We start from the raw sequence: 12,473 nt of genomic DNA on the forward strand, positions 1-12,473 counted from the left end.
GTTGTTGGACCTCTCTAAATGAGAAGAGAGAGTGGGAGGAGAAGTAATAGCTGAGAGAGACAGGAAAGAGAGAGTGACTTCGAACCCGACTCGCTGCCGAGTCAGTTCATCTGAGTTGGAAGCTTGCTAGACATCACGGTTACCAGGTCCTAATAGCTGAGAGAGAAGAAAGAGAGAGAGAGAAAAAGAGAGAAAAGAAGAAGAGAGAAGAAGAAAAGAAACTAGAGGAGTCAACTCGGATGGGTCTGAGTCCAGCTGGGCCAAGACGTGCTTGGACGTGGTCTGGGCTTCGCTAATGGCGGGCTATGCTTGGGCCTAGTTCAGGCCTTGTTGAGGTTGAGTTGAGCTACCGAATCAACATTGGTGAGTCAACATCTCTTTTTCTAAGCTAGACTTGTTTTGATGCGTTAATATCAATGTTTCACTCTTATTATGGGTATTTCTAATATTATATATGATTAGACACTAGTAAATTATTTATGTTGAATATTATCAAATGGTAGATCATAGTATTTATTATCATGGCCAGATCGATTAATGATAGCTATTGTTATTATCATTAAAAAATATTACCATTTTCATCATGGGATTAGTATAATTCTTGTTAATATGATTGTTAGTATTAGTCCTTATCACTGTTAGTAAGAATTTTTATATTATTACTGGTATTATCTAATAGATTACTGGTCATTGTTCGGATATTAGATAACGTTGGTATATTTAAATATGAACTTGTGAATCGTCATTATTAATATTGTTCGATTAATACTCTCATTTTGAATATTATTTGATCCATTGTACAATAAAGATAATAATAATAGTAATAATAATAATAATTCAGGATTCAAATTCTAAAATCTAAGTTTAGGACTAAGCTCTAGGATAAAACCCTAATTCTACATCAAAGCCCTAAGTATTCCAAACCCTAGGTCAATACTCTAAGAATAAATAATGTATTAGGTTTGGATCTAATTGTGGAATTTCATAATTCATGGTAGGATCCAAGTTTAAGGGCGCACGCACCTCCTAACGATAACGTAGCACCTCCTAACGATAACGTAGACGGTTCAAAACACAAAGCGATGACTTTTCCCCTTAAGCTTTCCATTTTCAAATTAGTTTAAGAAATAGTCTTTAATTGAATTACAGATATTATATCATAGCATGCAATCTCTTATCAATTCCTAATGCATGGCTTATACTTGACAGTTGTGAACTATGATTTCGTACAACTACTACTTACATGATGATTTTCATTTGAACTTCAATTGATAGTTCTTATCACAACTTATTACGATTATTATGAATCAACTTATGACTAACTTATGACTGACATGCTATAGCCATATGTTTTCTTATGGATTGTTGTGAGTCGCTTATGAATCTCTATTCACTACATTTATTAGTGGATAATCCCTCTTGTGTATGTGAACTCATACTTAGGATATAATAAGATAGAGAATGGACCCTTGACTGGAGGTTATGTGGGACATGGAATATTAACGTGGAATTTACCATCAATAGGTCATATGGCTTGAGTGGCCTAGAAATAACCTCTTTAACCGCTCAGGATCTGACCCCTTTGCCGTTTCAATTTAATGTACCGAGCACTCTTTTCCGCTACAATTTAACGTCTATCCTATGTTTTGGTATGCTCGAGCTGTCGGCCTACGCTGGATGACGAGCCCCCTCGTAGTGACCATTGAGTTATTTAAATTGACTAATTGCAATTGAATAATAATGACTTGGCTAATCATGCATCTATAGCATATTGGCAATGATGGATAGCTAATTCTGGATGTTGTAGCACGTGCCCTATAATTATTGGGATATCGTTTTGTTAGTTCCCAGAACATCGACTATCGGCCTATTTGATGGCTTGACCACTATGTTGTATGAGTTATGTTACGCTAATAACCAGTCTTATGCATGGGTAGCGAGCCCAAGTCCGACTGGATGAGCATTTCCAAGTCGATGATTGCATGGATAACGAGCTTAAGTCCGACTGGATGAGCATCCCCATGTTGATGTGCATTCATGCATTCATTCATTTAAATAAGACTACATCTTATTCGTTTTGAATGCTTGTGGTTTTTAACTATGCTTAGCTAAGGTGGCAATGTGCAATCCTGAAGAGAATTCACATTGAGTTGGTCATTCATCCATCAAATATATAACCGTACATGTATCACAGGTAATTTAAATGATAACTAATGAGGAGCCAGGTACAAGTACCAGTGAAGCATGATTGTATTGCCAAGAGAAACTACACAATCTTGTGGCTCAAGATTACGTACATTTATTAGTTCCCTTGTGTAAATTATGTAATTTTTGTAATTGCTATTATATGAGACATGGGTTTATACAAGTCATTATAGGCAGCTCTTGTACATTCTACATGTACATGCAAATTTTCATTTATGCTTACTTGTCCATTCTACCTAATCTCCTAACTCATATATATATATATATATATATATATATATATATATATATATATATATATATATATATATATATATATGGAATTTGGTTCTCCATAGGTTAACACTCTTGTCTTTTTTAGGAAACAAGTCATATACCTGGATCCCGAAAACATAGGGCGTTACACTTGTAACGCAGGGTCATAGTTTGGTAAAGTAAGTTTAGACAGGCAAAGAAATGTCAGTGGCTTAAAAGTGAGCCTTACGTAAAAGCTCAGAACTAAAAGGCTAGATAGGTAGAAGAATAAGCTCTTGCTAATGGGGCAAAATGTTATTAAGATGAAAATGACTCCTCTTACTTGGTTGAGAGATTATGTTGGGTCTGAATGAAAAGACAAGGCCCAAATGAAGACCCAAAACAATCAGACTCACCTCACTAACATCAAAATATCCAATTATGTCCTAAAAGAAAATAAATTTTCAATTAATAATAACTATAAATAATTAAAAACATAAACTCACTTTTTTCCAACATCACCCATTCCAAATACTTCACATTCCATGAAAACTCCTGTACAAGAAAAGTAAATATATTATAAACCTTTTAAATGAAAATCATATTCTTAAATATAGTTTGATTAAAATCTAAAAATAAATAAAAATCCATAGATTTCCAAAAGGTCTGCCTAGCTTTTTATTGGACATGCATTCTTATCCCTCCACCAATGTGGAAGGTGCACAAGACATCCAAGTTGAGCACGCTATGTTTTCACACAAAAAGAACTTGCCATTAAATCAAACAAACACAATAATTATGTGGGCAAAACCTATAAATCACACAAAAAGAACTTGCCATGAAATCAAACAAACACAATAATTATGTGGGCAAAACCTATAAATCAAGACAAACACATGTGGCCTGCTTTCTTTCGTTTAATAAGATGCACTCACACCCCCACACACTCATGCTATACAATTGTAGGTGTTCACCCACAATGGTCACTAGAATGCATGATCTCATATTGAAACTCTTGTGAACTACCCTCTTTAAGGCTGATCACCTCTTTTAAAGGTTTCTTATCATCAAAACGCAGCACAATGACCTTGGGTCAGGTCCACTCAAGGGACAGGTCAGGCTTCATACTTAATTATGGTAAATATAAAAACTAATAATAATAGTAAATATTTAAACTAATTACAATTAGTAATAGAATTGGATTTTTATTTTTATTTTTTGAACATAGAAAAGAAAAGATACCAATGTAGCATGTAACACTGCATGGTAGAGTCATGGTATTTGTGCATAGACCAGCTTAATGAACATGTCATGCCATTGCATAAGTGAAGCTTAACCTCCTAGTGCCTAATTTCAGGACGAGGACAGTTTCTAAAGACAGTCCCTATTTTCGACAAAGGTAACATTGCACATGTGCTGTTTGATCCCTATCAAGGCAGGATAGGACGCAATCCGTGGGTGGACCGACCTTGATAGGGACAATCGGGCAGTTATGTGGGTGGAGCCACCTTATCTGTTTATTCACTCTGTCCATTCCTTCTCTTAGATCTTTTTAAGATATGAGAACAAAGGTGAGTTATATGCCTCATTTTTATACACGTACCTTGTAATGATGTGAGAGAAGGCAGGACAACATGGATAAATGGACACATAACAGTGGGCCTAGCCACATAACTGCCTGTCGGTGGCTAGGGCTAGAGACGGGCGTGGGTAGGTCCATGTCTTGGCTAGGTGTGTTGGATGAAAAAAGTTAATAATACTTCATTAATATGATATTTACATCCTAGTAACCTTTTAAATCAAGTTTTCTTTGGGACACCTGATTAATCAATATATTGTCAAAAGCACCTTAATTCCGTTAGTTTTCTCTTAACCCTGATATGATTTTTTCCTTAAATGATAAAAATGCCCACAAACGAGGAGTTTTCTGCAGGGGATTGCATGGTGCTGGAAGGTGGCCACTGGTTCGTAGTCCTTGGACCCACCATAAAGCATGTGTTTTATCCACGTAAGCTTAAAAGATGAGGTAGATATAAATGTCAGGTGGACGACACTATAGAGAAGAGTGATGATTGTAAGCGTATTATTAAAAGCTTCCTTGGGCCCACCGTAATACCTACCGTAATGTTTATTTTCCATTCAACCTATCCGTTAGGTTAGTTAGTCTTAGATGTAGGGAAACAGCAAAAAGCCAACATAAAGTTTTTAGTGGTAAGGTGTTCATCACCACTGTTCTCTGTACTGTGGTCCACCTTAGAATTAGATCTGACTTATTTTTAAGGCGTATGCCCTAAAATGATTTGAAAAAATGCATAAACGGTGTGGATTAAACACAAATCATGGTAGGCCCCACAGTGCACTGTATGTCACACGATTTGGTGTCTTTGCAGGAAGCAGAGGGCAGGGGAAGTTCCTATAGCCTGTTGGGGCCACAAAGATGCCCATCACAAATCCACTTCGTGCATCAGTATTGCTGGACAATAAAATATCATGCAGATCAAAACTCATGTGGGCCACACCACACAAAAACGGTGGGAAAGGTATCCTCGACCATTGAAACCTCATCCAAGCCGATCATGATGTTTATAGGCTATCCAAACCGTTCCCAGCATTATTACCATTCAGATAAACTGCAAGCATCATCATGATACAAAACTTCTTTGGCCCCACACAGATCTCAATGGTGGGCGTTCGAACCCTGCTTTTCATGTGGTGTGGCCCGCATGCTTTTTTTATCAGCCTGACTTTAGAGTCCCATCCTATCGTTGCCTTGAAAAACCAAGGTCACGATAATCTCTGTAGGCCCATTAGAGTCCCAAGGCTTCAGGATCAAGTGCTCCCTTGGGTTCACCCAACACGGTGCAGCCCTGCCTATGGGGCCTACTTTGATGTATATATTATATATCAAAACCGTCCATTTCAGTTTATTTTAGAGCATGAGTTTAAAAATGAAATAGATCCAAATCTCCAGTAGACAATACAAGATGAAATAATGGTAATTGACAATTAAAAACTTTTTTGTGGTTAACAAAAGTTTTGGATCAAGGTGATTTATTTCTTTTCTCTTCATCAAGACCTTAGTGTACTTATCAAGGGGTTGGATGGCAAATAAAAATTACAATGACCACCATTTAGAGGCCTAGGATGTTTTTAATAGTCAGGGTTCACTTAGTGGAGTGGACCACGTTACAGGAAACAGTGTTGAATGGGCATAGACCATTCAAAACTTTTTGGGGGCATAAAAGTTTTGGATCATATGGGCCTGTATGACCCATCAACATATTAGATGTCACATAAACAGTACAGGGGGCTTTGGGAGGATTTTAATGGTGGCTATCCAATCACTATTGTTTTCCTTCGATGTGGTCCACTTGAGATTTATATCCATCTCATTTTTTGGGATCAAAACTAAAATGAATTGTACAAATGTATGAACGGAATGGATGAAATACATACATCATAGTGGGGCCACATGGCACCAACCACCCCATGGCAGGGGGAGTAGCCAATCCATTTCCTCAGTACAGTTTCCTATCCTTTTGGTATAGTCCATATGCATCTCAGATTTGGATCCGCCTGGCGTCTGGGTTCATGCTCTTAATTAAGGTGTCTGGGTTCATGCTCTTAATTAAGGTGGCCCCTGGCCGCACCATGTTGGGTGAGGCTTCACATAATTCCTAAAACCTTTTTCATGTGTTTAATCCAGGCCGTCCATCCATCTAGCAAGATGATATGAGTGCATGAGTCGATGAATGAGACGATTCAAATGTTTTGGATCAAGCGTTTTTGTTTTGTTTTTTTTTAACCTTTATTCAAGTCTCTGTCCTTATAAATAGTCTAGATGGCAAATAAATATTATGTTGGGCCCTGTGAAGATTTTAATGGTGGGCATTCAATCAACACGGTTTCCTATGGTATGGTTCAGCTGAGATAGAAATTTTTGGTTTGTCCTAAAAGAGCATGAAAAATAAATGAATGAGATGGATATAAAATATCATACCCTACAGTCAAGGCCTGGTGCAAACCGCAGATTAGATACTGACAAGGTCAGTAGCCAAATGGCTACTGAAGTGACGTCACCAAGCTGTGGACCCACCATAATGCATGTGTTGTATCCATACAACACACCCAGTTGGAGAGATCATTTTGATGGCATAAAAAAATAATGAAATAAATCAAAAGTTCAAGTGAACCTCACCATATAAAACAGTAGGGACAGTGACATCCACCATTCAAAACTTCTTAGGGGACACAGAAGATGCCGATCAAGCTTATATTTTTGTTTTTACTTCATCTATGCCTATGTTAACTTATGAATAGGTTGGATCTAAAAATTACATCATAGTAGGCCCTATAAATGTTCCAACGGTGGGTGTGACTGATCCCACAGTTTTCTGTGGTGGGTCCAATTGAACTTTAGATCTATCGCATTCTTTTCCTCGTGCCACAAAACTATCTCTACAAATGATTGAATGGATACAACACATGCATCATGATGGGTCCAGAGCTTGGTGATGTCACTTCAGTAGCGATTTGGCTTCTGGCGTTTTCAGTATCTAATCCGCGGCCGTCCAAAACGGTACTCCAGTTGTAGGCCCGAGGCTGCCCATTAAAACAATATAAATAAGCTTGTTTTCAGGTAGAAAGTTCTACGAGACCGAGGCTTGGGCCGGCCTGTTTACTAGTCTTCAAGTGCAGTTCAATTTAAGTGATCTAAATTAAGTTTTTGAAATCCATTATTAAAATGAGTTGTAAAAATATATGGATAGCATGGATATATGAATATCTACTAAGTTACCACAGGTAACACCTAATCTACTCCCCCTGTTGCCGTGCGTACAAAAAAGCTGCAGCCCATGTAGATGAGACACTTGATAAACAGGTTTGATTACGTAATGTTTTTCAGAAACTCATCTTGTCCATTCATTCTGGAGGTCATTTTAGGAGTAAGCAGATGATTGGCTGGTGTACCAGCAAGTTCTGTGGGTCCCATCATGAGGTATGTGTTATATCCAAACCCTCCATACATTTTGAATGCTTGAGCTGAAAAATAACATAGATCTAAAGATAAAGTAGACCAAACTGCAAAAAGCAGTGGGGATTGAACATCTACCATTGAAACCCTTGTGGGGCAGAAGTTTTGGATCAATATTAAATTTGTTTTTCCTCTTCATCCAGGTATTTGTGACCTTATGAGCAGATTGGATGGAAAATAAACGTTATGGTGGGCCCTACGAATGTCTTGGCACGACACGTATCTACTCCAGCCTTATAGTTGGTGTGTGGTACACCAGCCAATCCGCTTCCATTTTAGGACAGGCTTCCAGAAATGATGTGGATCCTAAACTCAACTGGACCATACGAGTCAAAACAGTAGGGAATAAGCAATGACCGTTTAAATATTCAAATGGCCACAACTGTTTTTATCAAGCCAAGGTTTTTTGTTTTCTCAGTTTATCCTATAAAGGGCTTGGATGGCATATAAAGAAGGTGGAGCCTTTTTTTTTTTTTTTTAAACAAGCACCTGACACCCACACACCCACGCACACTTGAATTTTGTATCCGCGGCGAATTTTAAAATGGGCTCTCAAACGGATGTAAAGACTAAAAATATGAGCCCGTTAATCACTACTGTTTCCTTAGGTGGGGTCCACCTGGGATTTGGATCTACTTAATTTTTTTCAGCCTACAAGGGGCGAAAAAAAAAAAAAACGGATAGACAGCATGGACATACAACACATCATCAGGGTGGGCCCCACTTTAAGGATAACACCCACTAGCGGATAACGAGTACCGGTGACGGACCCGGCTTGCGTACCGCCAGCTTCAGTAGCGAGGTGGCTACTGACAGAGCTATGTGGGCCCCATTATGATGTATTTATGCTATCAACACCTTCCATCCATTATTCCAAACTATTTGATAGCATGGGCAAAAAAATGAAGCATATCCAAATCTCATATAAACCACACCATAGAAAAGAGTGGTGATTGAATATTCACCATTAAAAACTTCTCAAGGGCTATAAAAGTTTTGGATTATGCTGATATTTGTTTCCATCATCCAATTGTGTGATACAATCAACAAATAAACATTACAGTGAACCTTAGGAAGTTTTTAATGGTGGGCATTCAATCACCACTGTTTTCTTGTGATGTGGTCCACTCAAGACTTGGATATCCCTTATTTTTAGGCTCTAATTCTATGATGATCTAAGAAAATAGATAGACCGTTTTAATCAAAGACTCACACACACATAGATAAGGCCACAGAGCAGTCCGTATTAACCACCTCGTTATTGACGCTGTGAGTACTTAGAAATTTAAATAGTAAATAAATAAAAATGGGCACGGAATCTCAGCAAATCTCCTCTTTTAAGCGTGCGGGTTAGGGGGTTCTACTTAGTATGGTGATCCATCTGGGCAGGGGTCTATGGGGGCCACCGTGATATAAGTGTTTTATCCACGCCGTTCAGCGCGTTTCTCAGATCATTGTGAGATGTGAACCAAAGGACAATAAGGTGGGAATTAAACGTCCACCATTAAAAACTTACAGGGAGCTGGAGACGTTTCGGATCAAGCTGATATTTTTGTTTTCACTTCATCCGCGTCTACATGACCTTATGAATAAGTTGGATGGTAAAAAAACATCACGTTGGCCCTTTAGAAAGGTTTCAAGGGTGGGTGTCATTATCAGTGTAGCTTCCTTTGGTGTGGTCCACTGGAGCTTTGGACCTTCCTCATTTTTCGATTCATACCTTAAAATGATATGAGAAAATCTTTGAACGGCGTAGATAAAACACTTACATCACCGTGGCTACATCACGGTGGCCTCACAGAGCCCTGCCGGGACCCGTCCGGGCGGCGTAGGACGCAATCCGCGTACAACGGCACACTTTAGATAATCCAGCCTATCAATCTAGACCGTCCATTTGTTCCAACACAGATATTATATGATACCAGGTACACGTCACACCATTCTGACTATCATAATAATCCAATATTTAGCCTCTAATAATATGGACGGTCATGATCATTAACACAAAAATAAGTCCAACAAACAATTGACCAATCTACATGTCACTGACCATCATCAGCAATGGCTGTGATGAATGTGATTTTTGCATGGTATCACCGAGTGCTCGAGACTTTATCAACAGTTCAACTCGATTGATAGTACCGTCTAAGCAAACAACCAGATGCAAAGAGTATTATGACTTTTAGTAATGCCACAACATTGGAGCATTTTTCACTGAGCATGTAAAGATTATTGAAAGTTACGAAAATGGTTTGGGTGGCAATCGGCCGGGTCTGCACCTGTCGGAGCCGATCCAAACAGGTAAAAGGCTCAACTCGGTTTTAGATTTTGGACCAGTTCTTCCGTTATAAAAACAAGATCGCCCATTAAGCTAATATAAATGAGCTTCTTCTCACTTATATTACTGGTCCAGCCCGACATTGACGGACCCCATGAAATCCAACTGGCCTATCCGTCCGTTACCACTCCTTGAAATCCATACCTTGTGAAGGAGCCATTGTTCCCACGGACGGCTGAGGGTGAAGCACCGCGAATAACACACTACCTTCACAGCAAGTTTCTCTCCCTCTCTCTATTACGACTCTCTATTACGAAGGAGTGCAACGTTTTGTGCCAAGCTTCGTCTTTATAGAAAGTTGGTGGGGAAATTATTTCATATAGAAGTGCATGGAAATCTGTCCGTCCACCGTTTGATTCGTACTCGTTGAAGTGCTGATCATCTATCAGGACCGTACATCAGTCCAACTCCGTTCCTCATAGGCTTCCTTGAAAAAATAATACGAATCGGAGGATCTGAACCTTCTACTTAATGGCAAGCAAAAATGGATGGAAAAGATTTTAAATAGAAGTGGGCCTATTAGAGGAAGTTATCACAATCTGATTTCTATGATTTTTTCACAGTAGTGCAAAAACAGTGGACTGGACTTATTGAACGGTCCAGATAGGTGATGTTGGTACCAAAAAATTCCAAATACAACCATGTGCATGGAATAAGGTGTTTCTCACGAGTTAGTGTAAGTAATGCAGGCAGGAACTCGGCATTAATATGATGCCCTGGGTTGGGTGAGGCAGGGGCAACGACTTAGGGGCTGCCTGGTAAAATTTATTTCAGACATTATCACTTGAATAGATATTTTCAGTATTTTTATTTATTTTTTTATTTAGATCATTTGATAAATCCAAAAAATTATGTGTTTAATTTTGATTTTCACTGGAAAAAAAAATCATCTTTTTAAGCTTTTATGTTCAAGCTTAATACTTAGGGCCTGTTTGGGAGCATGGATTTGTAACCCCCTGGATTCGGTGCCCCTGGATTAGTAACCCTTGCATTTGCAATTCTCCCGGTGTGTTTGGCACCTTGGCGTGTGAATCAACTTTAATTCGAAAGTACCTATCCCTATTATATGTACAGGAATTTGAATTTAATTACTAATTCAACTTTAATGTCTCTAATTAGTGAGATATGTAATTGTTGATACAATGGTTGTGATCAGCCCACTAAAATACATGCTTTGCCCGAAAATGATGAAATTTCAAGTCTCAGGTGGGCCACAAGCACAAGATCATGTCTGAGTGACTAACCCACAATTTTTAATCGTTGATTTACGTGGACAATGTTTGGATGATGCCGGACAATGTTTGGACGGTGCTGATTTAAATGGACAATGTTTGGACGATGCTGATCATCATTAGTGAGTCATGTGCCCAATAGAATAATAGTGTATAGTGACACACATATTACACCTGCAACTATTGAAATGATTTTAGGTGTAATCCAAGTTTTCTTAGTAAATTACAAACCCCCTCAAAGAGGGGATGGGAAACCCCTAAATTTGCAACCCCCAGTTACTTTATGCTACCAAACAACCGGGGGGTTGAAAACCCCCTCCAATCCCCGATGCCAAATGACCCCTTAATGCAGAATGCATGATTTTTATTTTTTATTTTTTGGTAAATGACAACTTTACGTCTCTGCTATAGCAGGCGTAAGGTAGAAGCCATGTTAATCAGGCAAATTTTTAAAACCCTCGACATGATTTATAGATAGTATGCACACCATCCATTAATTTTGCTAAATTATTTTAGGGCATGAGTGAAAAATATGCAAACTCAAAGTTGAAATGGACCGAGCTACAGTAAGCTACGAGGATGATGACACCCACCGTTGAAACCTTCATGGGGCCTATTCATACGATAATGCAAAACTAGACGAATGAGAAACAAAAATATTAACTTGATCCAAAGCTTTTGTGGCCCGAAAAGTTGTCACTGTTAAGCATTTAATTTCCACTTTTTTTGTAGTGTGGTCCACTTAAGATTTGGATCTATCTTATTTTTTGGCTGGTAACTTAAAATGAAATGAAAAATGGAAGGATGGTGTTGATATAATACATATATCATGGTGAGGCCTACAGAACTTTTCCGTGTGAAATCGTTGCAACACAGTGTTATACATACACAAATTGGCGGATGTGGATCTCTTGAAGAAAGGATCTCAAAGGAAGTTCTTGTGTTGGAAAGTTGTGGGGCCCGCCATAATGTTTGTGAGAAATATACTCCGCCCATCCTTTTTTCCACCTTATTTTAAGATGTGAGCCCAAAAATGAGGCAGACCCAAAACCCAAGCGAGCCATACGAGAGGAAAATTTGGGGGAAAAAATGCCTACTATTTAACCATTTTACCTATGTTCAAGCTTCGGATCTAATACTCATTTTTGGGCTCATGACCTCAAATTATTTGAAAAAAATAAAATAAAATGGATAGACGTCGTGGATCTAACACATACATCATGGTGGGGTCGTCGGAACTTTGACAATATTGTGGCTCTTATTGGGAATGAAGAATGTGGACAACGTCGGGTTGGGTGCGGCTCCGGCCTCATTCCAAACAGTGCACCCCTTATGTGGAGTGCACTTTGATGTCTGTATTCAACATCCACACCATGCATTTGTTTTTCAGTTCATTTTAGGGCATGTGCCCAAAAATATAGCAAATCCA

General features: G+C 38.6%; 1 long non-coding RNA gene across 2 annotated transcripts in view; it reads right to left on the reverse strand.

Annotated features, from left to right (window-relative positions):
* Positions 1 to 12,473, reverse strand: part of LOC131255660 (uncharacterized) — a 152,173-nt gene that overhangs the window by 58,389 nt on the left and 81,311 nt on the right. Inside the window, exons 1-2 of one of the 2 annotated variants that reach the window (XR_009176228.1) lie at positions 9,957 to 10,030; positions 2,946 to 2,994 (exon numbers count right to left, since the gene is read on the reverse strand). This is a non-coding gene — a long non-coding RNA (uncharacterized LOC131255660). Of the gene's footprint in view, positions 1 to 2,945; positions 2,995 to 9,956; positions 10,031 to 12,473 lie in introns of those variants that run through there. The other variant, XR_009176229.1, reaches the window with a different exon arrangement.

This window comes from Magnolia sinica, chromosome 9, assembly GCF_029962835.1.
Source record: "Magnolia sinica isolate HGM2019 chromosome 9, MsV1, whole genome shotgun sequence".
NCBI lineage: Eukaryota > Viridiplantae > Streptophyta > Magnoliopsida > Magnoliales > Magnoliaceae > Magnolia > Magnolia sinica.